This window comes from Numenius arquata, chromosome 2, assembly GCF_964106895.1.
Source record: "Numenius arquata chromosome 2, bNumArq3.hap1.1, whole genome shotgun sequence".
Taxonomy (NCBI): Eukaryota; Metazoa; Chordata; class Aves; order Charadriiformes; family Scolopacidae; genus Numenius; species Numenius arquata.
In genome coordinates, this window is record NC_133577.1 from 16,600,359 (window position 1) to 16,625,142 (window position 24,784).

The window sequence follows — 24,784 nt, forward strand, 5'->3', positions numbered from 1 at the left end:
TTAATACATTCTATGCTATAAAAACAGTGTGAGGCTGGTAACACTAGGAAAAATAAGCACTATTAGCCTTTCCTACATGCAATTGTACATTTCAAGATCTGGCTAAGTGGGCTGGTATTACACTTCACTGCCACAAGTTCAGGAGAATCAGATCATGGAAAAAAGTCAAAATAAAATATGGAAAAATCATCTGCATATAACCTACAGCATTTTGCATTCCAGACCTACAAGGTGACTTCAAGACATTTTAGTGGGACAGTTACAGAGTCACAGAATCATAGAATACTCTCCTCTATATGGACAAGCAGCATACGTGCTCAAATTCAACTACAAAGGGAGGATGAGAAAAATCATATCAAATACAGTTAAGAAAAAATTGCAATATATTTTAAAAGTATATTATAGAAATATGTATGATAAAAGACATAGTGTCTTATAGTCTTCCAGGGCAGAAAGTAAGTGCTAATTACAGAGTCTATTATCTGGCATTCCCCTTTTCTAGCCCCAAGTCAAGAAGGGCACCACTTCATAAGGCATAAGATTAGGTACTGTGGCAGTAAGACCAAATGCCACATCCTACTTTTAAGAAAAATACTAATAGGTTGAACATACACGACTGCTCCAGGACTTTGGGAAGGACTCTCAAACTAATTACCTAACATTATTTAACCAAATTTTCCCTCATGCTCTAGCTACAATTTTCTGAATTAGAAGATGTAATGGAAATCTCAACTTATTAATGGATACAGCCTTATAGCTTTATATGGGCCTAGAAGCAGAAACTATATGGAGACCATGAAGTCATCCTGGTGATCTTTGCTCTTGCTTCTGATGATTTGCTTCTTTTACAGTATTTTATTCTAACTACTGCTGATGATAGGTATTGAGGTTAATGGATAGTTCACAGTAGTTTTGAGATGTTAAAGTATCTTAAATTTTACACATGGATCTGTTGCATTCATTAAATAAACTTTGTTGAATAATGGTCTGATTTTTCTGGATTAGCCTACCACTTTGTCCTCAGACAGAGCAGACTCAACTTGCCTAATGAAAAAGCCAACACCGCCCAAAATTTGACAGCAACTGGTATCAACCTAACATGAGAACTTCTTTTAAGGGAAATTAAAAACAAAAAAAAAAGCCCAAAGAACAAATAAATCAAGCAAGCTCTTTTTTTTTTTTGGTTTGTTTGTTTGTTTGTTTTTTGTTCTCTTCCTCTGTATTTAATCAGTTTGATTCAAACAAAGAACACATGATTTTGTGAGTAAGCTCCAAATCTTTTGGTGAATATCATTAACAGGCCCTCATTATCAAACAGAACAGGTTTTCCACTTTCTGTGTTTTTTCTTGCACAGTCAGACAAAGAAAGAAACTTAGCATCCTCTGTGAGCTTGTCAAGAATATGAATCTCCAAGGATACAACATTAAACACAGAATACTAGGACACAGCCAGAACCAGGGGAAGCCACCTAAACAATGCAGCAACAGCGTTTCCGTGGTCTCATCTAGGATGGAATCTCAACATTCATTCTTTCAACTCTCACTCCTGCAATTTATTTTCTTTCCTTGCAAATAAATTATGTAGTTGCTTTTTCTGTGTTTTGTTTTGTATTTAGCCCAGAAGTCACATGCTGCTTAGCCATGGTAGCCTTCTAGTATTTCGTATATTTTAAAAATTAGTTAACGTTGTACAAACTTACGGGCAGAAAATCTTGCCTGTTGGATTCACAATCTAGTCTGGGTAACTTAGAAATGAGGTCTTTTCTTGATAGTGTCCTCTACAACAATCTCACAAGCAAGCTCGGAAAACACAGTCCAGGTAAAATTTCTATCATGATATGCACATATCAATTAAAGCTTGTGCCCAGAGCAATTATCAGTATCAGGCCTTGAAACTTAATCTATTCAAAGTTTTCGATAACATCTTGTAGGACTGAATAGAGAACACACCTTTCATCTCTCATGCTAGCCTTGGAAAGACTACAAATGCCAAAGGGACAGGATCAGAGTTGAAGAGGGAGCCCCCAAATTAACCAGACAAAGGAAAAAGAGAAACTTCAGAAAATGGAATGGGGACTAAAAATGCAGAATAAGTTTCCAGGCAGCAGAAAGACATAAATAAAAAATTGAGTAGCTCCTTAAATAAATGCAAACTAACCATGATTTCTACGGAGCAACAAGATCATGTTGAGACATACTTCAACATGACATGTATACGATATGAAATACACTGAGGGCAATCATTGTGCTCTATCACAACTTGAATTCTCCGCTTATTTTTGAGCATCACAGTTTAAGGAAAATATGGCTAAATTTGAGCTATTTCAAAGGAAAACAACAGAACATTAGGTCTGTTGTTAAACACAAGCTATATAGAGAAACTGAAGGAATTAGCTTTGTTCAGATTAGAAAAGAGATAATGGAGGTAGATATCATGGAGGGTTTCTGATAGGCAAACAGCCAGAACACTGTGACCCTCTGCTCTTAATATACACAAGAGAAAAGACTCAAAAACATCAGCTTGCCTACCAGAGCAGAAGACACAAGACATCCTTTCTCACAGATAAGAACAGATATCCCATGGAAAACAGATTGCTTGGAGTGTACAATACCTCCATCCTCAGAGTTTTTTAGGAGCAAGCCAGACAAATATCAGCCTGGATTAATTTCAGCATATTTGAATCTGCCGTGGATGAGAGGTTTGATTAGGTGCCCTGGTGAGCTATATCTACTTCCACATTTCTATGACAGTCTTCATTCTGACTTTTCTTAATCAAATGACTTTTCTTAAGCTTTTCAGTTCTTTATGTCCCTGCAGACTTGCACAGTTTTTACTCTATTTTCCCCTTTCTAACAGTAATGTGTTAAAAATCCTCTGTGCTTACCACAAGTTAAACATCTTCTCTGGCATTTTCAGGTAATTTGAACAACAAACTAGTTCTCTCTGAGTGTGGAAGTAAATAACACAGTTGTTGGGAAATGTAAAATGAACCAATGCGATCTATAGACAACATCTGTCATTAAGGAGAAATAGGTAATTCACCAAAAACCGAAAGATTATCAGCAACAACATAAACTCTACACCAACGTGGGGGAAAAGGGTTATATTACCTCACCTTGAAATCATGTTCCAGAAACTTTAAATTTCAGCTCCTGAAAAATTAGACTTCTTAAAACAGAGACAGAAAATTAGATGAAGTTGCCTATGAAGAGTTCCTTCTTATAGCTACTTAATTGTTTTGAACATTATTTTACTCACTTCATGAAATATGCCTCATTTTTCACATGAACTTGCAAAACTTAATAGGGATGTGATGTGGAGGTAAACACTAGACAACTAGTTAAACAGAAATTGAACTAGAAGCTCTGTTTTTTATCAAAGATTCAGTTCTAATAGTACTTTATATCAAATCTTTGATTATCATCTTTCTTTTGTTCTTCTGTCTTCCAAAGGTCTTCATTATATGATCACAATCTTTTCTATACTGTAAACAGTGTAGAATATTAACTGGAAGTGGAAACTTTAGCAATTAATGAAAAAGCACTAAAATTACTTTTTCAAAGCCAATCTCAATCATTTTCTCCAATCTCAGTAATTAAGAACACTAAATGTATTTCACTAACGCATGATGCTTGGTGGCTACATTAAAAAAATGTACTGAATAATTGGTATGAATCTATTTGAAACAAGACACACACACCCACACCCTGTAACTCCTATTAAATTTGACCATTAAAACTTTCACAAGGGTCATTAGAACCAAACCAAATACATGACAAATAATATCAAGGAGAAATGATAACAGCAGAAGTTTATCTAATTTTTTCAGCTACAAATTTGTTTTGGATTAAGCTTATAATAACTATATTTTGATTCTGTGTTTGCTTAGGCTTTGGCAACTTCCCAATAGTTTGTTAAAACAAAGACAAACCTGTGCTTGTGATAGCTTGATACTAAAATACAAATGGAGAAGAGACAGGACTATTTTAGTGTTACTAAACTATGATGTTTTCAGGATATTATCAAAGAAGAGGTGCATAACATTGAGTAGTGAAAAAATTATTTAAATTATTTTTTACTTTTAAAGTTTAGTAAGAACATTGACACATTCAAATGACTGACTCAAAACTCCACTCCCCAACCATACAGGCTGTAAACATTTTCAACACTGTTAAACTCAGTTACTTATTTGAGTTATTAAAATGATGCATTCTGTATTATTATAAGTAAACAGAGAAGGGCTATAATGCATATCTACCAAAGTTATTTTGCATGTGGGTAAAACTTAAAGTATGATCCTTGTATGTATGATTCATCTATATGGCTCCTGTACCAACTTTTTCTCCAGGCTGATTACAGCGAGCAGTAAAATTCAGGAGTTAACGCAACTCACATACTACATATTTACAGTTCATCCTTACTATACAATTACTCTTCATTTCACTAATCTAAAACAACTCCTTTTCATCTTCTCATAGTCATTTCCAATATATGTGGCAAAAAAATTGAAGGCAGTTATTCTCTGGACTCTCTCAAAGGGTGGAGGTGGAGAAATTCTGTCTCAACACAGAGACTCTTTCTTAACACAGTCCATGCACAGTAAGCTGTAGTAATCCTGTATGACTGTATCTCAGATAATTATCAATTTAAGGAATAACTAAAGTGTAATGGGTTGATTTTGTGAAAACATGTTTTCAGTACATTTGGAAGTACGCTTTGTTCTCATTAAAGACTAAACATTTTACTGCCACATTCAATCTCAGATGCTATACAAGCTCTTGCTTGGATTCATCTATGCTGGAGAACAAGGAGAAAGTTCACTTCTTACAGCAGCAGAAACCAAGGGACTCTGCTTCTGGAACTATAAGTTCATGGACTTATCAATATCTTCGTGTTGGTCAGAAGAGCACCAAGCCAGCCATGAAAAGGATCTTTATCAACACAAAGTTAACAAGTCACACAACCTCTCCCTGTAGATCATCTAATCTATTCATCTAGGCTTTCTATAAAGTCAAGGGGACTTTAGAGGGCAGTCAAAAATCATCTTTTATGGTATGAAATAAATTATATTATCCCACTAGTAATCAAGCTCCAACTTAAAATTAGTTAACGGTGGGGTGGGGTTCCCCAGCATCATTCTTAGTGGGAAGCTCTACTCTCAAGGCTGGAGGCTTCTAATTTCTAGCTTGAATTTAAAACTATGTGAATTTGCTTTTTTTTTTCCTGCCAATTAATAACAGTTTAGATGGTTTTTCTTCAGAGTTATCAAAGTCGAATTTTGTCTTATTTCCTAGAATGAATTTAAATTAAATTAATATACTGTGAATATGACTCCAGTGGAACACTGATCTTCTAGGAAATTTTGAATATCAGTTCTAATTTAAATACAATTTAAATTGCAAACAACTTGTAGGGAACCAAGTAGGATGTCCACAGCAGACATGCAGCAGGTCTGTCATGAATGCTCCCAGGCTGAGGAAGCCCCTGTTGAAGTTTGTATCCAAGGCAGACTGAAGGATTTTTTAGCAAAGAAAATATGTTATTTGTGTTCGTAACAAGGGCTAAAGAAGACACTGAGGATATAGTTGCCATTTAAAGCAACTCCTGGGGCTGCCTCAAGTTGAAGTGTGTACATTTTTGGGTTTTCTTTCCCTATCACTCAGAATCTGCCCCAAGTGTAGGAAAAAAGGGTAGTGCAAGTGATACAGATATCCATGTGTTAACATGACTGGTGAGAGGATTAATGTGGAGAATTAATCTGGATACTGAGTAGGCATTACTTCATACTATCAGAAAATGAGAAATGTTAGATGCGCATATCATAGGTAACTGAGCAGGAAAAAATGCTGTTATTAAGCTAAAGATTTTTTTTAAATGAAATTTAAAAGGGGATGGAAGTGGAATATAAAATGGGACAACTGTTCAAAGTTTATTATGATGGCCATACCTCTGGCTTATACCAGCCTGTAGAAGTAATGATGACATAGAGTATATCAGGATTTAATATCCTTAGTAAGTCCCCCAGAAACTTGTAAAGAGCATTTCAACACCACTTCAAAAGTGGTGATAAAGTAGCAGAGGTAAACAATCCTAGGCTGAGATTTGAAATTCAGTGCGAGTAAAAGGGAATTCAGACCAGGTGTCCTGGTCCGGGTTTACACCTGATTAAAAGATCACTGGGTGCATGGATGCAGACAGAAAACCTAGACCCAGGTGTGAGATAATAGGAAATGAGAACACTCAAAGTTCTTACTAAGTACGCTCAGCTGCTTGCCTGAGCAGGGCTCAATACAAGTAATTTCTGACTAGTATTGTGACGAACTGAAGGAGGAGTGTAGGAGTGAAAAGACAGCTTCCCTGGAAAGAAAACTTGCTCTTATCAAACACTTTTGGTTATTTACTGCTGAGGTTGCCTGCAAGTATTTTGTTATGAATGGAGTATGGAAATCTAGGAAAGCAAGAAGAATCACTAGAAACAGGAAAGATATAATAAAACATTAAATGATTTCCCAGATTTTTCTTTTAATTGTGCTGTTGACTCCTATGAATTGATATCCTTTTAAATAGGGCACCAAAAAATGGGCAACTATTAAACCGAATGCTCTGCAGATATATTCACAGAGGCAGACACAGCTGTGCATAGCTAGCACAGATGTTTTAGTTTTATTTTTGTTAGCTCTCAGTCAGATTTTAAAGGGAGATTACTCACAGCTGTTGCACACAGAAAAATAACGTTCTGGCACTAATCCTCATCTACAATAAGACTTGTAGTACCAATACTAGATGTAGGCTGCTCTAGGCAAGGAGGTGAATGCCCCATTTCTCCTGGTCTTTAGTCTTTAAGACAATAGTCATTAACTGTTGTAGCCCTAGCTGAATGTTTGTACAGTACTATACTTGTCCCTAGGAGGTACTACTATGACACTTTAGATGAGTAAGAACAGTATCTGCAGTCACATTCAAAGGGATGAAAATTATAAGTCAGAAAGAAATTTCTCCCTATGGTACAGTATTGCACAAGTAAGTGCCTTATAGGTTTCTACAGCTTTCTTTCAAACATCTTCCAAGGCTTATTTTCAAAAAATAGCATTACATGGAATGTAAGAATTGTCACATACAATGAAACCTACATTTTAATGGTGTTTTCACTACTCCCGTCTTCTTTTAGCTTGAGTTAATATCAGATGATCAAACTTCCCAAAAACTAGAGAAAAAGTTGTACTGGATTCAATTAAATTAGCATGTATAATCTTATGTATATTTCTCCCTTGGTGTTCAGGAGAGGCTATAGTATTTCCCTGTCCATGTTGTTTGTTGAATAAAAAAAGATGATAATGCATTATTACATTTTCAGAGTTAAGACCACAATTTTGTTTTTAAATTTAAAGCAAAACCAAGTAAAATTGTTCTGCAACAAGAATAACTGATATGACTGCCAGTGCAAAAAACTTATTATTTTATATCTGTGATTTTATACGTTTGGGCAGAGTTCTTCATATATACCATAACAATCCTATTAGAAGGAATTATTATGATTCAATTTTACTGGAATGAATATGATTTAACATTAATTGACATAGCACATAAATATAGAACTCAAGTATACGATTATTGCTGAACAGGTGAATTCTGATGTGTAAACCCAACTGCACTCCACATCCCCCAAAAAGATAAAAACACACGTACTCCAAACAGGTACTGAGAGTCAAGCTGCAGTGGTCCAGATTGCAAGTTCAAGACTTAACAGAAAATGAACAGATGTGAGGGCCAAAACTGAGCTGCTATTGTCCCAGTTTTTTGTCAAGGAGTTCCCCAGCCACCCCCTCTTACACACAATTCCTGAGAACTTATCTGACTTGGCACCATGGCAGAACTTCAGGAGAGAGCAGACCTTGCAAACCAGGAGCTTGATCTTTGAACTGATTCAAGGGCTTTATGTTTCTAGACAAATGATCTCATAGTAGGAGCAATCTTGACACTTTTAAAGCTCCCCACATCAACCTGTTTTACCATTGCATCTATGCCCCAATCCTTCAAAGTTAACAAATGTATCCATAGGATGAGAGGTCACTAAGTTCCACATATGAGTGCATATGCACTCTGAAATGAGGCACAGAATTCTCCACCTGCCTCTCCTACCATTTTTACTACTTTGATATTCTTTTCACTGATGCCACTTTTGGAATGGTATCTCTGTCTTGTTAAAAGCCATCCTGCAGTCACAATCCAAAATCCAAAAATATCTCCTCCCAGATGAACTGCATGTTCTCAAACCTTCCACTGAAACCCCATAAGGCTGATTGTCTTCACCTTGCTGAGTTTTTGAGCCTTTGCAAATCTATCTTCTATTTCACTTGATCTAGTCCTTATGCGATACCATGACTTAGTGATTGAAATTTTGGGTGAGAAATAAAAACAATCGCATAACACTAATATCTGCCCCTCTGTTCTACAGTGGGTTTCAAAGCACAGAAGAGGTAGCAGTGCCATAGCTACCATGACAAACACGTATCTATTCCAGCTGTGTTCTTTCAGAGACTGTTAGCTGGATGCTCACTGCTAGTCACCATGCATTTCTTCTGCTGTTTCCTTCACAGAAACTGTTGTGAAGAAGCAGCGTGGTGCTCAGGAGAGGAAAGAGCTTCATAAAATCCAGTATGAAACACAAGAAGGCAACACTAGTGCATATGATTCCTACAAAGATCAAATAGGGAAAAACAGAAAGGCAACTCTAGAGGAAAAACGAAGTGAAGCTGAAGTCCAACAGGCACATTTGGCCACATACAAGAACTACAGATATTCCAGCAGAGCAGCAAGGAAGGAAGCTGCTGAAACCAACCTGGAAAAATCCTTACCTTCCTACAAACTCACAAGAAAGAATAAATCTCATGACTGTGTTATTAAAAAAATCCCAATCTATTCCAAACTAACTTGTCTTCCATAATGCCATTTCCAGAAATTGCTGAGCTATGCTTTTGAGACTGCTGTGAAAGGGCCTGAAATGAAAACCTGGAAATTTTATATGGACAAAGCCTGGCAAACTTTACAACTCCAGATTACCTGAATGCATTGTTTTTGAAGAAAGACACACAATAGCAACAAGAGTGAAGGTTTAAGCATAGGTCTGTTACATCTACAGAAAGGTAGGGCAGGAATGAACAGTCATATTTCTATAGGATAGTCATGATAATTTTTAAAAAAATATGCAACAAGAATTAAGACATCAAAACCCAATTAATTCTAATTTTAAGTTTCCATATAAATGAAGAACAACATCCAAAAATTTAAGTAATATTAACTGCATAATTTGAAAATCAAACATCTTTACATCAAAATCATGTTAGAAGTGGTAATTTTTCTGTATCTTCCAGGCTAAGATCCCAAGGCTAGGATTCCACTCTTGCATAAATACGTATTTTCATTCATATTGTTTTTTTTCAAGCAGAATTCCTGAAAATAGATGAGGTTTAGGTATCATGGTTTACCTCATCCATTTGAGACCTTTCTTAAAGTCTTCACAACGATGATGACCTTTCCGTAGCTAGACAAGATGTATGGACTACTGATGTCTACTTTTTCTTTTGGAGAATAGTCTGTAAAGCAGCAAGGTCTAGGAACAACTTAAATCATTGCCTTCACAGGCAACCGAACTCCAAAGAAGACATAAAATTTACAGCTCCTGAACTCACAGGTGCAAACAAAAATACAACACTAAGGTCCTGTCTTTACTTTGTTATTTTCTCAAGTCAATCCTCTATAAGTTCACTTGAAAGGAGTTAGACCATAGTTTCTTCAGTCACCTCAGCAGCTAGTAAAAGATCTTTTGGACTTACTCGATTGTCAGATGGGAAAGTTGTCTACATAGGGAGGTATATACGATGGAAATAATGCCTAAAGACTAAATTCCTCAAGTCTATCTCAAGGACAGACTCTGCTTTTATAAGATACTCTTCCCAGTAAGGCAAATTGTTCATCGTTGTCTCCTTTCATTTTCCAAAACCCTGGATCTAACCACACAAGTCAATGACATTTTTATTCCCTGTTATTTTTATTCTGTTATTTTATTCCATGCTTTATCATGAGGATTCAATCTTTTCATTATCAAATCAATGGAATAATAGAGATTAAACTCAATGGGAGTGAGACTGAGTTTTCAGCCTTGCCATCAACACAGGTATTCCTTCTGATTTACCATTCACAGGGAAGCCCCTTGAAATATGGTGTCTGGTAATGTATCATCATACTATAAATAGAAATCATTGCCTTAGTGAAGACAGCAAAGCCAGAATTTGTTCTGTGATACTTAAATTCATTCAGAGATGCACATTAAATAAAAATATGTTTAATAAATTCTTAGAACAGCAAGCATATTTTCTGGTGATTCAATTCGCTTTTGAACTTTTACCTGAGAGAAATCCTGGAGTTGCTCCTTTACAATTCCTGAATGGTCTAACTGTTTTTATGGAATAATTTTTAGAGAGTTTAGGAGTAAAAATGTTACTGGATTTCTTTCCCTCTATCCTGACACTGACTTACAACCTCTGTCCAGACGCATATGTATAACCCTATAGTATGACAGTGCACTGGTTCACCACGGAAGCAATATTCCTATCATATATATGAAAACTGTCCTGTCGATTCCTGTTGAATCGTACAGATTTAATTGCATTTCAGGACTCAATAAGAAGTAACAAGGCTGCTGTGAGGTCTTTTCCCTTGCAGTAAGAGGAACATTTTTTTCAGTGAGTATATTCACAAATCACAGTTTCAGATGTGGTAATATTTATTTTTATCCAATGCCAACCATCTTTGCTGACCAGAGACATGTGTCCAGGAATTGCAACCCAGGAAGTACTTCACTTCCCACACTGAGGTAGGATTCCAGTACAAAAGTTGGATCAGAAATACATGTTTGAAATTATGCTTATATTGTATAGGTTTCATATAAAATGAACATGAAATACATTTTAAATTTTCTTGGCTCTTATTGTTACATCAGAATGAAGTTCATCTCCATTTTAGAGAAATACTGCCACTCTAAGAATTTTAAATGGGAGAATTTTTCAGGGGAGGATAGTTTTACAATGCAAAATAAGCACTGATGTTGATTGGCCAAAAGGGTCTGAATCAAATCTCTGACAGTAATATTATGCTTTTAATATATGTGTTGAACAGCTTACCACAAAGGGCATCAGAATGACTGGGCCTTCCTTATTTTGAAATAAAACTGACTTCATCCATATCTGACATCTAGTTCATGTATTTTCTAACAACAAAAAAAGTGGTGTTGGTAGGTGTTAAGATTAATTTACGAGAGACAGGTTATTCAGGGATGACTAGGATTTTTAACACAGATCTATTACGACAAGGCAGATTTTAGGTGAATGCAGTTCAAATAATGAAATGTATTGTGGGCAGTAATTACAATGGAAAGGCTTTATCTGAGATGTCTAATACTGAAGAAATCAACCAGATGAAGGATTTAGTGATGAGACATATTGAACAAGTAAAACGGGATGGAGATAGGAAACTGTTAAAAAAAAATGAATGACACGACTAAAATATTTTGCAATCTTTGTTGAGAAAACTACTTGCTTAATTTGTACAGAATAATCACACTAAGGCAGTAGATACGCATAGCTGCTCTAACTGAAGTGGAATAGGCTGTATACTTGTCTCAGATGACTTGCTATGAGTAAACTACATTTAGATTAAGGAAAATCTTTGAAGATATTTTAAAGCATCTGAAACTAGATACACACAAACTAGATAAACCTCTCTAGAAGTTCTTGTAATATACTGTAATATTGTGTTCATATGCAAGTTTAAGGTGAAGTTTTGTCTTACAAATGGTTTTTCTTAGTTACAATTTATTTTCAATTTCCATTTTTGCAGCTTGAAATTCACAGTGAGTTCACTGAGGCAAGCATAAAGTGCCCAGCTTGTATTAGTATCTCCACGTCTCTTAAAATGCATGCAAAAACAAAAAGCGTAAAGTACTATCATTATGTTGTGCAGCTAAACAGCTGTTCACTTTTTTCTCCTACACTGACTTTTCCATTTCTAGGAGAACGCCAAATGCCATTGCAAGGGTTCATGCAAGATGGAAGTTTATCTGTTGTTTCTTCGCTGGAGACAGCATTTTTGCTTTTGCTTTTTGTTTTTCAGTATTTTTCTTTATTTTTCTAAGATAAATGCCACTCAGAATACAAACACATATTTGCTTTTAGTATTTAAAAATTAGAAGTTTTCAATATTAAGGCTGGTACCAGCAATAGTGGGTCTTATGCTTACAAATTAAACCAGCAAAACTTCACTATTCCCTCCCATTTAAGAAATAAAATAAGTGGCAGCAGAAAACTGACTTCAAAGGGAAGTCCAGGTTTCAATTAAGCAAAAGTCTAATACTGTCATTCTGATAAAATATGCCAAGTATGTCTGCTTAATTACACTGTAAATAATAGTCACTTTTGCTACCATAACACATTCAACTGTTATTATCCAGAGAAACATTCACTGGCTTCACCATCACACCAATTTTTCCATGATGGACCACAGTCCCTTGTCCTAGTGATAGAAAATGTGTGTCAAAGACAGTACTAAACTAATAGTGGACAACAGTGATATTAGATGAAGAAAATTCCTGCTCCCATATAGCACTGCATCAGGATTTCTTAATAGATTTTTTTTTTTAAATTTATCAGATAAAATATTTTGGATCCCTCATTTTTAATGAGAACAAGAAATGCACAGATAACAGTTCCCTTAAATTTTTTGAAAATTTAAATTATTTTTGAAAGGATTTTGATTGGTATTTTCCAGTTTCGGAGTGCTTGACTTTTCTACCCTTTTTGATGAACGCAAAAAGACATCATCTACACAGTACCTTTTATAAATTATGAGGTAATTCAGGATATTTTTGGTGAGACAGGGTTCAATTACAGTACACTAATATGAACATGTGATTCACCTCCCTAACTATCTGGAATTATATATTCATATATTTAATACTTGAATGCATTTTCCTATGAAAGTTGTGGAATTTAACAGTTCTGGCCAGGCATTAAAAAAAAGAGAAAAAAGTAACTTTTGCACTCAAGGAAACTGCTGATGTTTCTTGAGACATTCAGAAATCTGCAGCTGTTGAAGTGGTATTTGAGATAAGTCTGCTTCCAAGACAGACAGCAGGTGAGAAAGATCTAGAACATTACAATAATTGCCAAGGTCAGTCCTCATATACCAATACGAAGAGATGTATCAAGTAGCAAAAGCACCTCTGCTTGCAAAAGCAGTCACCTAGAATGGTCAGTGTAGCTTCTACAGCTGGGTTCAAATCTGTGACTGGAGCTAGAGTAGCCAGTGCTACTACTGGCATAGGCCTGGGAATGCAACAGCTACCCAGAAGCAAAGCTGGAGTTGGCAAGTACTAAAATAATTTACTTCTTGAAGTGATGTTGAACCTCTGCAGCCTGCCATAACAAAATATCTCTCCCCATCCTTGTTTTTTAACAGCTTCAGCCCATACATCCTGCCTTTTGAATATATATATGCATTTATTTTTAATTATCCACATGAATCCAAACACTGTATCTGAAAATTTGCCCTCTGCTGTCTGCCAAATCTCAGGGGTAAGCTAATTGCTACATGTGACAAAAAGGAAAACATTTTTTTGCAGCCGCAGGTAAACACGCTTTATCTGAAGAGCAGCACTACGAGGAGGAATTGTGACAGATTCTTGCCTCTGTTGGTTAAATATATATTTTAATTGGCAACAAACTAAGTTCATTTTCCCCAAATTGAGTCCACTTCGCCCGTGACAGTAATTGGTAAGGGATCTTCCTGTCTTTATCTTGACCTGTGAGCTTTCTTCCTCCTATTCTTCCTGTTTTCTCTCCTGTCCTGCTGGGGGTAGAGTAAGGAAGCAGCTGGGAGTCTGGCTGTAAACCAAATCTAACCCACCACAGGGGGATATCTACAGGCAAGACTTTGCAGTACTCTAGTATGTCCTGGGTATATCATAGCAGCCAAAGCAAAACACAAGGGCTTGGCAGCCCAAGAAGAGCTGCAGCTGGAAAAAGTTAGAGAGATACGTTTTACACTAGGCCACACAGAGTTACTCACTCTTTATGGTTTGGGGAATATTTGACAGAATAATTATCCAGCACCTCTACTTTTGAATATCTCTTTTTCTTCATGTTCTCCCTATTACTGTAACCATCTTTGCATTTTTCTGAAGCCCACAACATATGGAAAGCTGATTATCTGTATCTTTTTTTCCCCAACTGAAATTAAATTTAACCTTTCTCGTAATCCTCTGTTGCCACATCTTTCTGCCTTAAGTTCATTCATTAGCTCATGACCACAAGTCTGGGCAAGACATCAAGCAGCAGGTCAGCTTGACCACGTCAGGAAATCAAACAGAAATCATTTTCTGGAACTGAAATCTCATTATACTTCCCAGCCCAAACTCACTTGGACTCTAAGGAGCTTACGGTTTAACACTAATAATAAATAAAGCTCCATTGGTTTGTTTTTAAACGATGCTGTTCTTCAAAGGGATAAAAAGGGAGTTTCATGGCTACCCCACACTCAGAAGCACAGAAGTCACTGCTGGGAAAGGGCAGCAGCTGCTGCTCCAGTGCTGCAACAGTCCAGGCACAGCTGAGCAAGAGCACTGCAGTTGCTTTGCTATGCTATTTTTCCTTTGTTGACAACATCACAACTGTGTTCCTGGAAGCCCTAAGGGACTACTAGGAGCTGCTTCAGCTGCTCAAAAGAATAATATAAAAGTAACGTTTTTTTTTTCTTTTTTTTTTATTTATTGAAAGACAGTTTATTTGTGTTAAAAGAGCTAGGCACAAAGGGACCAGGACGCATTGCCAACCGCTATTTACTCCCACCTATCTCCCATCATTCAGCGTGTACAGTCTAAAAAACAGGCATAAAAACAATCTTAGAAGTGGCAAGGACGAGATCAGACATCACGATGCCAGAAAAGATCTTCCCACGCAGGCTCAAATAGATACTAAAGATTCCTGGTAAAGAAAAGGCCCAGAAAGTCTCAGTTGGCCTTTCTTTTTTTTTTTTTTTTTTTTTTTTCTTGTACCCTAGCCTTATCTTCTACTAGCAATGTAGCAATGCCAGCAGAAGTTATGCTTCAGTGCAGGACCCTGCATTGAAATAATAGATCCAAGGTATCACACTGTCAGTTGTGCCACACTGTCATGACTGGGATGCAGTTACCCATAAGAACTAAACAAAAAGTATATATATTTTTGCAATATAGTCTCAAATAAAACCATGGTTTTCCAGTGCTTAAATAGTAATAGTATGTTAAGATCTTTGAAGAAAAATTCTAAAATACAGATCTATATTTTTCAATTTACGATGCAGTACCACCTTCTCATATTAGTGCCAGCTTATTTACCCTAACAAGCTGCTACTTCAGTAAACAGTTAAAATTTCATTGTTGACTGCTATAATTTCTCTTCAGTTTTAAAGAGTTCACAGGGCTGGCATTAACAATATGGTACAATATGTCTGTAGGCCAAAAAGATATCACCAGTAATCTAATTATTTTTTTTAAATCTGTTAAAGGATAGTTTAATATTCAATATTGTGATTTTAAAATGTTAGGTTTCATTTTAAAATTAAAATTAAAATCAAGTTTTTTTTCTTTTTTTCATCACCGACAGATATTTTGGAAGTCAATTAATACATTAAAATTACATTAACTTGCAATCTGATTTTTAACAGAGCAGAAGACAAAATATTTCTTCTGCAGTATTCATTATTTTTATTTTTTTCTTTTGGAAAACTATACAGCAGTCATGCAAATCATTATATCCTTCAGTAGTAAAGCTACAGTGATTTTATGTCACTATACAGTGATGAAATCTGTTTTTAATAAAGCTGTATTTTGATTATTTTACTCCCCAAGTGATCTTCTTGATCACAAGCATTTCTGCAATTCACAGTTGTTTCCAAATAATGGCTTAAAAGATTTTCCTGTACATATAGACATGGTATCATTCGGATATTGTTTTAGGGAAAAACTAAGGATTAATGCATCGCAGTAAGTAAACAGGTGAATGCAAAGAAGGTGTTACAAATTTCCCTTCCTAATCCACTAGCCATATTACTTAGGATGTATGATTAGAGCCTTTGTTGGAAACAAAACTAGGAAAGAGAACTTCTATCCGAGTCTTGCTTGATACAAGTTGTAAATAATTAAACTCAATCTGCTTTTTGCACATTGCTGCTGAAGAAGCCGAACAGATGTTTTGTTGCAACACACAAAATACACAAAGTATAGATTCAGCTAAAGAAGCCTTTTGGAAAACTGGCTTTGAACCCGTTGTGCCAGAAAGTACATAAAGATGGCTTTTTCCAGCAAAGTTTGATCTAATTACAAGAAGAATGGAGAGCCAATTTACAATAAAGCACAAAATCACAAAGTACAACGAACACCAGAGAATACTTTTTTAAAATAAAATTTTAAAAAATCATACTCAATTGATACATTCCCTTAAAGAACATAAAATAAGTGCTAAGTGTCCACCTGAGGACACAACCTTACTTTTTTTCTGTGGAAGAATTGACTTTTCTCACTGCAGGTCTTTGCATGAATTCCTACCATTTTGGCACAGTATAAAAATAGCCAATTAGTTTTCAAATTACCTTTTTTCAGTTCTGTTCAATGGATATGGGGAAAAAAAATGGAAAAATACCATTTTGAGAATGATCTCTTGCTTTTGCTAGGTGTGTGGAAATGCTGGCAAGTATTTCACAGTTGTGAAGCAGACCTTTAAAAGATTTCCAATTGACAGTTGTCTCCATTTTTTTAAAAACTATCCTGTCTACTCATATGTCATTACAGAAGTACAGACATATGTATAGTACAGAAAACAAAGAACACATGCTTGCCTAGGCCTAACTTCTCAACATTTGTAGGGCACATAACATTTCATAACACTGTTATAGACTGGCAGTACTATCAGCCTTAGACGACACTACACAACTTTTTGAAGGTCACAGAGGAACTCTGTATCAGAAAGGGAACATGAAACAGGTTTTTCTAGATTTAGATTGGTGATTTAGGCATTGTCTCTCTCTCACGTCTCCTTACTGACATTGTTTGTAACACCTGTGGCAGTGGGCCACAGATGGGCTCCAGGTTACACAGACATTTATGACAAAGAGAGGGACTGAAGTCACAGATCTCTATTTCCTGACTGAGAAAATGATCTTTTCTCAGTAAATGTCAAAAAAACCCTGTAAATGACTTGGAGGTTCTTTCTGATATCATGCATATAAAATAAATAACTTTGAAAAAAGGAGAGGAGATAAATCATTCCTATTTTGCAATTGATATGGGATTACAGTGTCTCCAAAGTCTATTTGGTTTTACCCACTTCCTTTCTCTTGATTTTTGTGCTTTGTCCCTGTCCTTAACCTATGCCCTGGAAAAAGAGTAAACAGCTGCTAACAGTGCCAATAACATTCAATAGTTCATGTTCCTTTACTCTTTACCCAGGCTGAAGTAACCACATTTGGTATGCATTCCACTCTGCAGCATCCTGGAAACCTGCAGTCTGAACCCGTTTTTCAATTTAGCAGCAATGCACTCTGAACAGCAATATGTTACGGAGAGCTGGGCTTCCTTAGCCTTTTACCCTCTTTTAATCTTTTAGTGTTCTACGGCCACCTCATCTACTCTTGGCTGCTGTAACCTTCGATCATATATCATATTTGTTGTGTTCTTTTACATTGCCTTAACCTTCCTGTTGTAAAGGGTGAAGGCACTGTGATTAGAATTAGAAAACAAAGTAATCTAATATTCCAAATAATTCAAAGTTTGGAAGGAAATCTGCAGGTAAAAGAATGTGAACCATCTTTAGTGTATATTTTAAAACAAAACAAAAGCACTGATGAACAAATCTAGCAAGTTTAAATTTATAGCTCCCTACTACAGAATTTCATTCATAAGTGTATATATATGCATATATGTACATAAAAGTATATACAGCCACACACCTGCACAGATGTGCAAATGCCTGTGCACTTGTTCACAAACACACGCACATAACTGTTTGCATATGCAGTCACAGAAGAGCAAAATGTACGGTTTTTACACAGTGATTTGGTTAGAATTATTATCACAGCAAGAAATGAACAGTAACAATACAGAGGGAAGCAAAGACCCTATTTAAAAGTTTAGGCAAACTGACCTCAAAGTATAGAAATAAAAAGGCTGACATTGCAGTTAATTAACAGAATTCAGAGAAAAATATAGTCAAGTATTTAAAAGAGATATGCATTAAAAATGTCAAACTTTTCAGGTCAGGATACAGAACACATTCAAGCTTCATTCTGTAAAGTGTCTTTGCTATTTTTTCGGTCTAGTGATGATGGAGAATCGTATGGATTTCTCTACACATTAAGAATTTTAGTAATACAGGATGTGTAGCAGTGGTCATATGTCTGGTTTTACTTAGTAGGATAAGTCTATTGCAGTTCTCCCAACTCTTGTGTTCTCAGGGATACATCCAAAGGAAAGGGTTTCCAAAGAAATAAGTATTTGTACTGTTGTACTGAATTAAGCATATTAATTACACTGTAAGGTAGTCTAGTATGGTTAGACTGCAGGAAAGAAGGTATAAAATTTGATTTCATGTAAATTTGTCCATTATTTGCTGGAGAAAGAATAAGTTGTGAATAAATACAAATTTTTGCTTTTTTTATAATTTAAATTTTCTAGAGAGCAGTATGAATCAGGAATACTTGGCAAATATAATTTACATTTTAAAAATTCAGAGCATAGTCCTTTTTCTCTTAATGATTAAACCTATCAAAACTTATTTGCTGCTTTCACTTTACTACAGTTTGAAGCTACTTGAAAGGATTCAAGAAGCACAATGAGCATGTACAAAATGAAGTGAATGACTGTCTCTTCAGCGTCCGCTTAATTGGTCAAAGTAGTGAGTGGAATTTCGCCCGCTAATCAAGAATCAGGTGACACTGTCTAAGTTCTACCATTGTTAGTTTATACTCTTAGGCAAAGTTCTCAGCTCTTCATTATTAGAGCACAAACATGATTATGAGTGTGTGTAACAGACCAGTTTTAGCCTAAAAATCTTAAGTATAAAATTTTAAATTCTAATACACACTCTGGAATCTCAGAGATAAGCCTACATGCTATATTATGAATTAAATGCTAGCAGTAAAAAAAGAAGCAATTTGTGTCCTAATAATGTCTTTCTACATTTCCTATTTCAGCCTGACATCTGGTATCACAGCAGATTTCTGCCACCTGCAAGGTCAGGAAAACGCAGACATCTCAACACTTACTGACTATAGCAAGCATTATTGCAAAGATTTTTATATGGGTTGGATGGCTTCTATTTCTTCCCAAGCGTCTCACATATACAAAATAATAGCTATGAAAAGGGCAATCTTAAAAATGTACAAAACTGGCAACCAGCATTAAAATGATCCTTCCAGTTAATGAAAGAGACAATTATAGCATACAACCCTCTAAATTCAACTAAGTCAGAAAGCCATCATAAAGTCAGACATGATAGCTTCATAGTTTGTTATTCTGCCATGGCATGCATTAGCCTATACCTGTAGAGGATGCTGAGTGTCAAGTATAGCTGTATATACAATATCAGCGGTATATTGTACACAAACCCTGTATCATGCCCAGATCCATCAGCCTAAAGCCTCACATGCAGATTCAACTCCCCGGCTCCTAATGAAACACAATATCATTGTGCTACAAGGTATCTCAAAAAACCCAAACTCCCACACTTCCTGAGCAAATAAGCTTCTAAATTCATTAAGCTTAAGAAGCCAATTGTTACCCTTGCCATCTGCTAATTTACTACCTCTTGAAGACTTGCCTTAGTCTCATGCACCACTGTTATTGGAATATCATCTGTCCACCTGCAATCCTGATTGGTTGGAATAAAAATATTTTTAGACACTAATTAGTAAAAAGATGTTTATAAGAGAACTCTCCTGTCCTCGTCCTGCTGTTTACAAACTGTGAACTACCAGAGAAACCAGTCCCAGTGAAGCAGTAGAGAAAGGAACGACCATGACAATGGGGTAGGCAGCCAAGCCTAACCTGGCACATTAACTGATGAATCAGACCATATACTACAGTCACCTGAGACTTCTCTTCAGGATATTGTTTTCTTTCCTGTTAGGATGGAGAACTCCCTGACCTACATTTGAGGATGGTATGTAGCTCTTTCAAAGAATAAAACCAGCAGAAATAATTCTTATTGTTCTTCTTTTAAAAATATAATTGTCTTCCCAACATCGTTTAATAAACATATACTTTAAAAGTGTATTAAAATCCCCTTTTCAATATCAAAGTAAGTAATTTTTCAACTGTTACAGTCACTTTTTTGCTTTCTCACAGAAAACTGACTTCTAACTCACATAGACTCAATGGGCCAAACTAATTCTTGCCAAATCACTGGTGCTTGGCAAAATTACACCAGGGAAGAATTTGGACCAAACATTTCTGTCTAAGATACACCAGCAGGAAGTTGCCCAAACACTGTAATCTATGTCCTATTTTGCTTTTAAACAGAAATCCCCAAAAACTGTTTCTACACAACCAGTTTGACTCTAAAATATATAAGCCTGTAACAATTATGGAAACAGTATCACATTTTGGAAAGCAAACAATTTTTGATAGTACTTGAGTGAAAGGAACTGAAGATTACATGCCTGTGATATATCCAAACCTACTGCATACCCAGATGGACTAAACAGCCTTAGATTAAACGGATGCATTAAATACTCGTATGGCAGGGCAGTTTGGTTTGCATCAATTATCAGGACGCAGCTGAAAAAACTAAAGACAGCATGGCACAACATAGCATACTCTATTAACTCTTGCCATTGTTTACTCTGCAGGTAGGCAAAAGTAAGTACACCTTCCACAACTAAAATACAATGTGGGGCACATGACTGAGGACAGTTACAGCTGTTGTGAAAAAGCCAATAATTCATTGGAGAGTGGATCTGAAGAAATATCTAGAGAGGACATGACTGTGCACCTTTCTATAGCAGAGATAAGCAGTTACCCAGTTAAAGCCACTGGAGACTACTTGCACTAATGTTGCTAACATATGCTTGTAGAATCAGGATCTAATTTCTCACAATATCAGCGTTCCAGTATCTTAGACTTCTACTCTGTGGGAACATGATTGTTTTGGGCAGGACTTCCCCTTGGGGTATGTGTCCTTAATTTATTGCTGCAGGGTTGAGTAATGTACCCATCACAGAGCCATTCATGTTTTATTAAAATTAATTTCAAGGCAATGTTGTTTTTAGGAAGCATGTATAGAACTATTTAAATGCTTTGGCAAAACAAGACCAGCAATAAGGAATAATGAAAAGGTTTCCCTTTTTCATTCCTTTTATCTTAAGACAAATGAATTCTAGCCTCAGAGTATGCAAAGAAAAAGGAAGAAAGCAACAAGAAACTCCTGCTATTTTGTCCCAGTTCCTCTGATTTCTCCAGTCTGTTTTACATCGCTTCTGCTGGAAGGAGTCTCCCTTTGCTAACACAGATCTTTATGATCTATCTGCAGATCTAGGTTAGCAAAATAAAAAAGTTGTTCGGCAGACACAGCTCTCCCTACCAAATGTAGATGAGTTTTCTTTAATCTCGTCTCTGATCTTCACATGAATATTTCTTTTAAAGTGTCTGTTTTCAGATCTTTGCTAGGCATGTGGGAACAGCAGAAAATAATTGCTTTGTCTGGTAGATCATTTATTGTCTGAGAGACCATTTTAAGGTGAAGAGATGCCACCCGCTATGAAGTTGTCTCATTTGGTAAGTGATAATTAAAGGCTGAAAGTGGAAATAGCAAGAAAGAAATGTTGATGGTTTCTTGGAATATTTCAGCCACTTTAAAGTGAGCCTGATCCAGAAATACCCATTTTACAAGGAACAGAGAAAAGGAGGTGGGGGAGAAAGAGCACACACGTGTTTGTGTGCACTGGGTGTGGGTATGCTCAAGGAAATATTCAGAAACTTGATAGTGACTGTGACTACAGGCTCAAAAGGCCTAACAATTTGCATGACAAAAAAAGAAAAAGCAGCAGTCCTATCACAAGAAGAGATCAGACACTTTCTGTCACACAGCTCATACTGTTTCAAATGTACACAGCAAGACAGAATTCATACATCACGATGTACAAGCGTACGCCACCGCTGTGGGCACTTTGCATATGCACCAGATGTGGTACCAAGCTGGTCTATATAGAAGAATCTTTCATTTGTCAGTGCTGCATTTTCTGAAGAAAATATTTAGCATGGTCAACAGCCTTTGCTACAATGAGAGCAGAACAGTTAATTTTGTTATTGTGTCACAATACAGAGAAAAAGGAATAAAATTAAAGTACAAAATGACCTATCAAATTTGCTTGACAGGTACTAATTCACTTTGATCTATCCCTCACCATAATTTCATTGGCAGGGAAACCATACATATTTATAAAAGTGGGAGCAGGCTGCTGTTGTTCTGTTTGTAATTTACAGCAACAAAGAATTCATTTAGATTACCATACTTGAAGTCCCAAGGTGACTCTGCCGTGGTTACAGGCCCCCTGCTATGCAGGATACCTAACATAATAAAGAACAAAGCAAAATAATGCTACACTGAGACCAGGGCTCTTGGGTAATCAATTCAGGTATTTACAGCTGAAACAATAGCTCTGTGCAAATCAGCATCATTACTACAATTTGCTGATAGAAACCCCAGGGAACTGAGGAAGTGTCTGCCTGCAAAGCAGCTGATTAATCTGAGTTAGTTATATTTTGTTAAAGCATTATTGTTTCCCATCATAATTAACAGTAAATGATTGTTTAAGAAAAGGGCAAGGGAAGTGCAAACAAATGTGCAAGATACGGGTCTCTTCTATCATTTTGGCCTTCCACACCAGTCAGCAAACGCATCTGTCAAGAAAAGGAATGAGGCCAGTTTCAACCTTCTGCGCTGAGAAGCACCATTACCAGACTCACCTGATCTTTCTTTTTTAATCCTTGCTTCTAATCTCACAGACTTTTGAAAAAATGCAAGCATGGACCCAGAGACAGCCAGTTTAATCAATCTACTGCTTCTACTGCTCTTTTTGGCAATTATATGGGGTCTCCTGTCTCCCCGTTTTGTTTTTGCTATTGGAAAAGCAAAGCAAAGCAAAGAAAATCAAAAGCACCTTCATTGGCACTGTCCCTGCTCCAGTGCTTTGTCTGATGTGTCCCACAAGACTGCATCTTTCATACATAGTGGGAGAGAACCTAATTCTGCCTATATTTCCTTAATGTTTTACTAATATAAAGAAAATGGCATTTAGGCACACTTTAGAATGTTCCTGCTCAGAACTAGCAATTAATCTCTAAGAGAGGATGAGGCAGACTGATTTGCCTTGCCTGTGAGTGAAAACCCCTGCCATTAAACGGAGGTGTAGGAAAATTCACATCTAGTGTGAAATGTGCCTTACATTGACTTGCATGCTGTTTAGAAAAAAATCACAAGCAGAATTTACTTCTTCAGTGAGGGATGTTTTCAACACTTCCCAAAATAAAATCCTACACAAGCTTGTTTTAAGAATGATTTTACCTATGGTGAAATTAGATGGTCTAGTTGATACAACATTGTCTGTAGCATCATCAGAGTTATAGTTGTTTAAAACTGCTTTTGCCTCAGCAAATAAATAGTCACTATCGAACTGTTCTATGTCTGCTGTAGGCTGCTCCTAAAACACCTACCTAAAGTTGTACAGAGTCCAAAAATTTCTGAATTTCATGTTAACTACAAGCAAATTGCCTTTTAAATTCAGACATCATCTACTTCAATCACTAGCTTGTTTTTATAATGAATATCTGAGCAGCTGTTTCTGCTACTGTTACATTTTTCAAAAGCACCTATTCCATGTTAATTTGCTGACTGATAAAGAGTATGAGACCAAAACAACACAGAAAACTTATTTTGAGCATAAACTGAAATTCTTATAACACAGCATTTTCAGTATGGATCCATTCCCTCACAATGGCAAGGAGAGAAAGTCTGGAAATGTCATTCCAGACTAGGGAGTTCTGTCTTCTCCCAAAGATGATGCCAGGCCCAACTTCTATGGACTTGGGACCTGAGAAATCTCTAGATACTGGATGTAACTGAAGAAAACTGCAGAGTGCATGGGGGGGTCTCTTCACATCTGAGTAGCCAGCTTCCTCAGTGAGAAGCTGAAATATTTATCCTTGACATTGCAAAAGTATATGCTGAAACCTTTACCGCTGTGTTTACAGGATGCTCATATGCACATGCCCGACAAATCTGGCGCCATAAAGAGTAACACAGAAATTATCTTTCTTTAGACACTGCCAGCAGCAGAAAAGTTCCTCAGTCAGTGACACTGTCTCACTGCACTTAATGGGATCATAACAAATCATGGACTGATGACAAACTGAAGTCTGATTGTAAGTTTATGTGAGAACACGTATCTGAAAAGTACTTTAGAAAAGAGCAGTAAGAAGAATGCATCCCTAACAATAATATAGGTTAAGAAACAAAATGTGAGTTTTTTTTTAAAGCCTAGCAATAACTTAGCAAGAAACCAACGACTGGAGCAAGTAAGGCACCCAACTTCTAACATACAGGTAACAGCGGTAACATTTTGGGGGAATACTACTATTGTTTGAACCCAATCTTTGAATGGGTCTGGAAATTAAGTCCCATGGCTGCCGATTTCTAAGTA

General features: G+C 36.3%; 1 protein-coding gene across 1 annotated transcript in view; it reads right to left on the minus strand.

Moving 5' to 3' along the window:
* The window catches only part of PRKN (parkin RBR E3 ubiquitin protein ligase), a 606,958-nt gene that overhangs the window by 322,046 nt on the left and 260,128 nt on the right, over positions 1-24,784 (minus strand). The gene's annotated exons all lie outside the window — the stretch shown is intronic.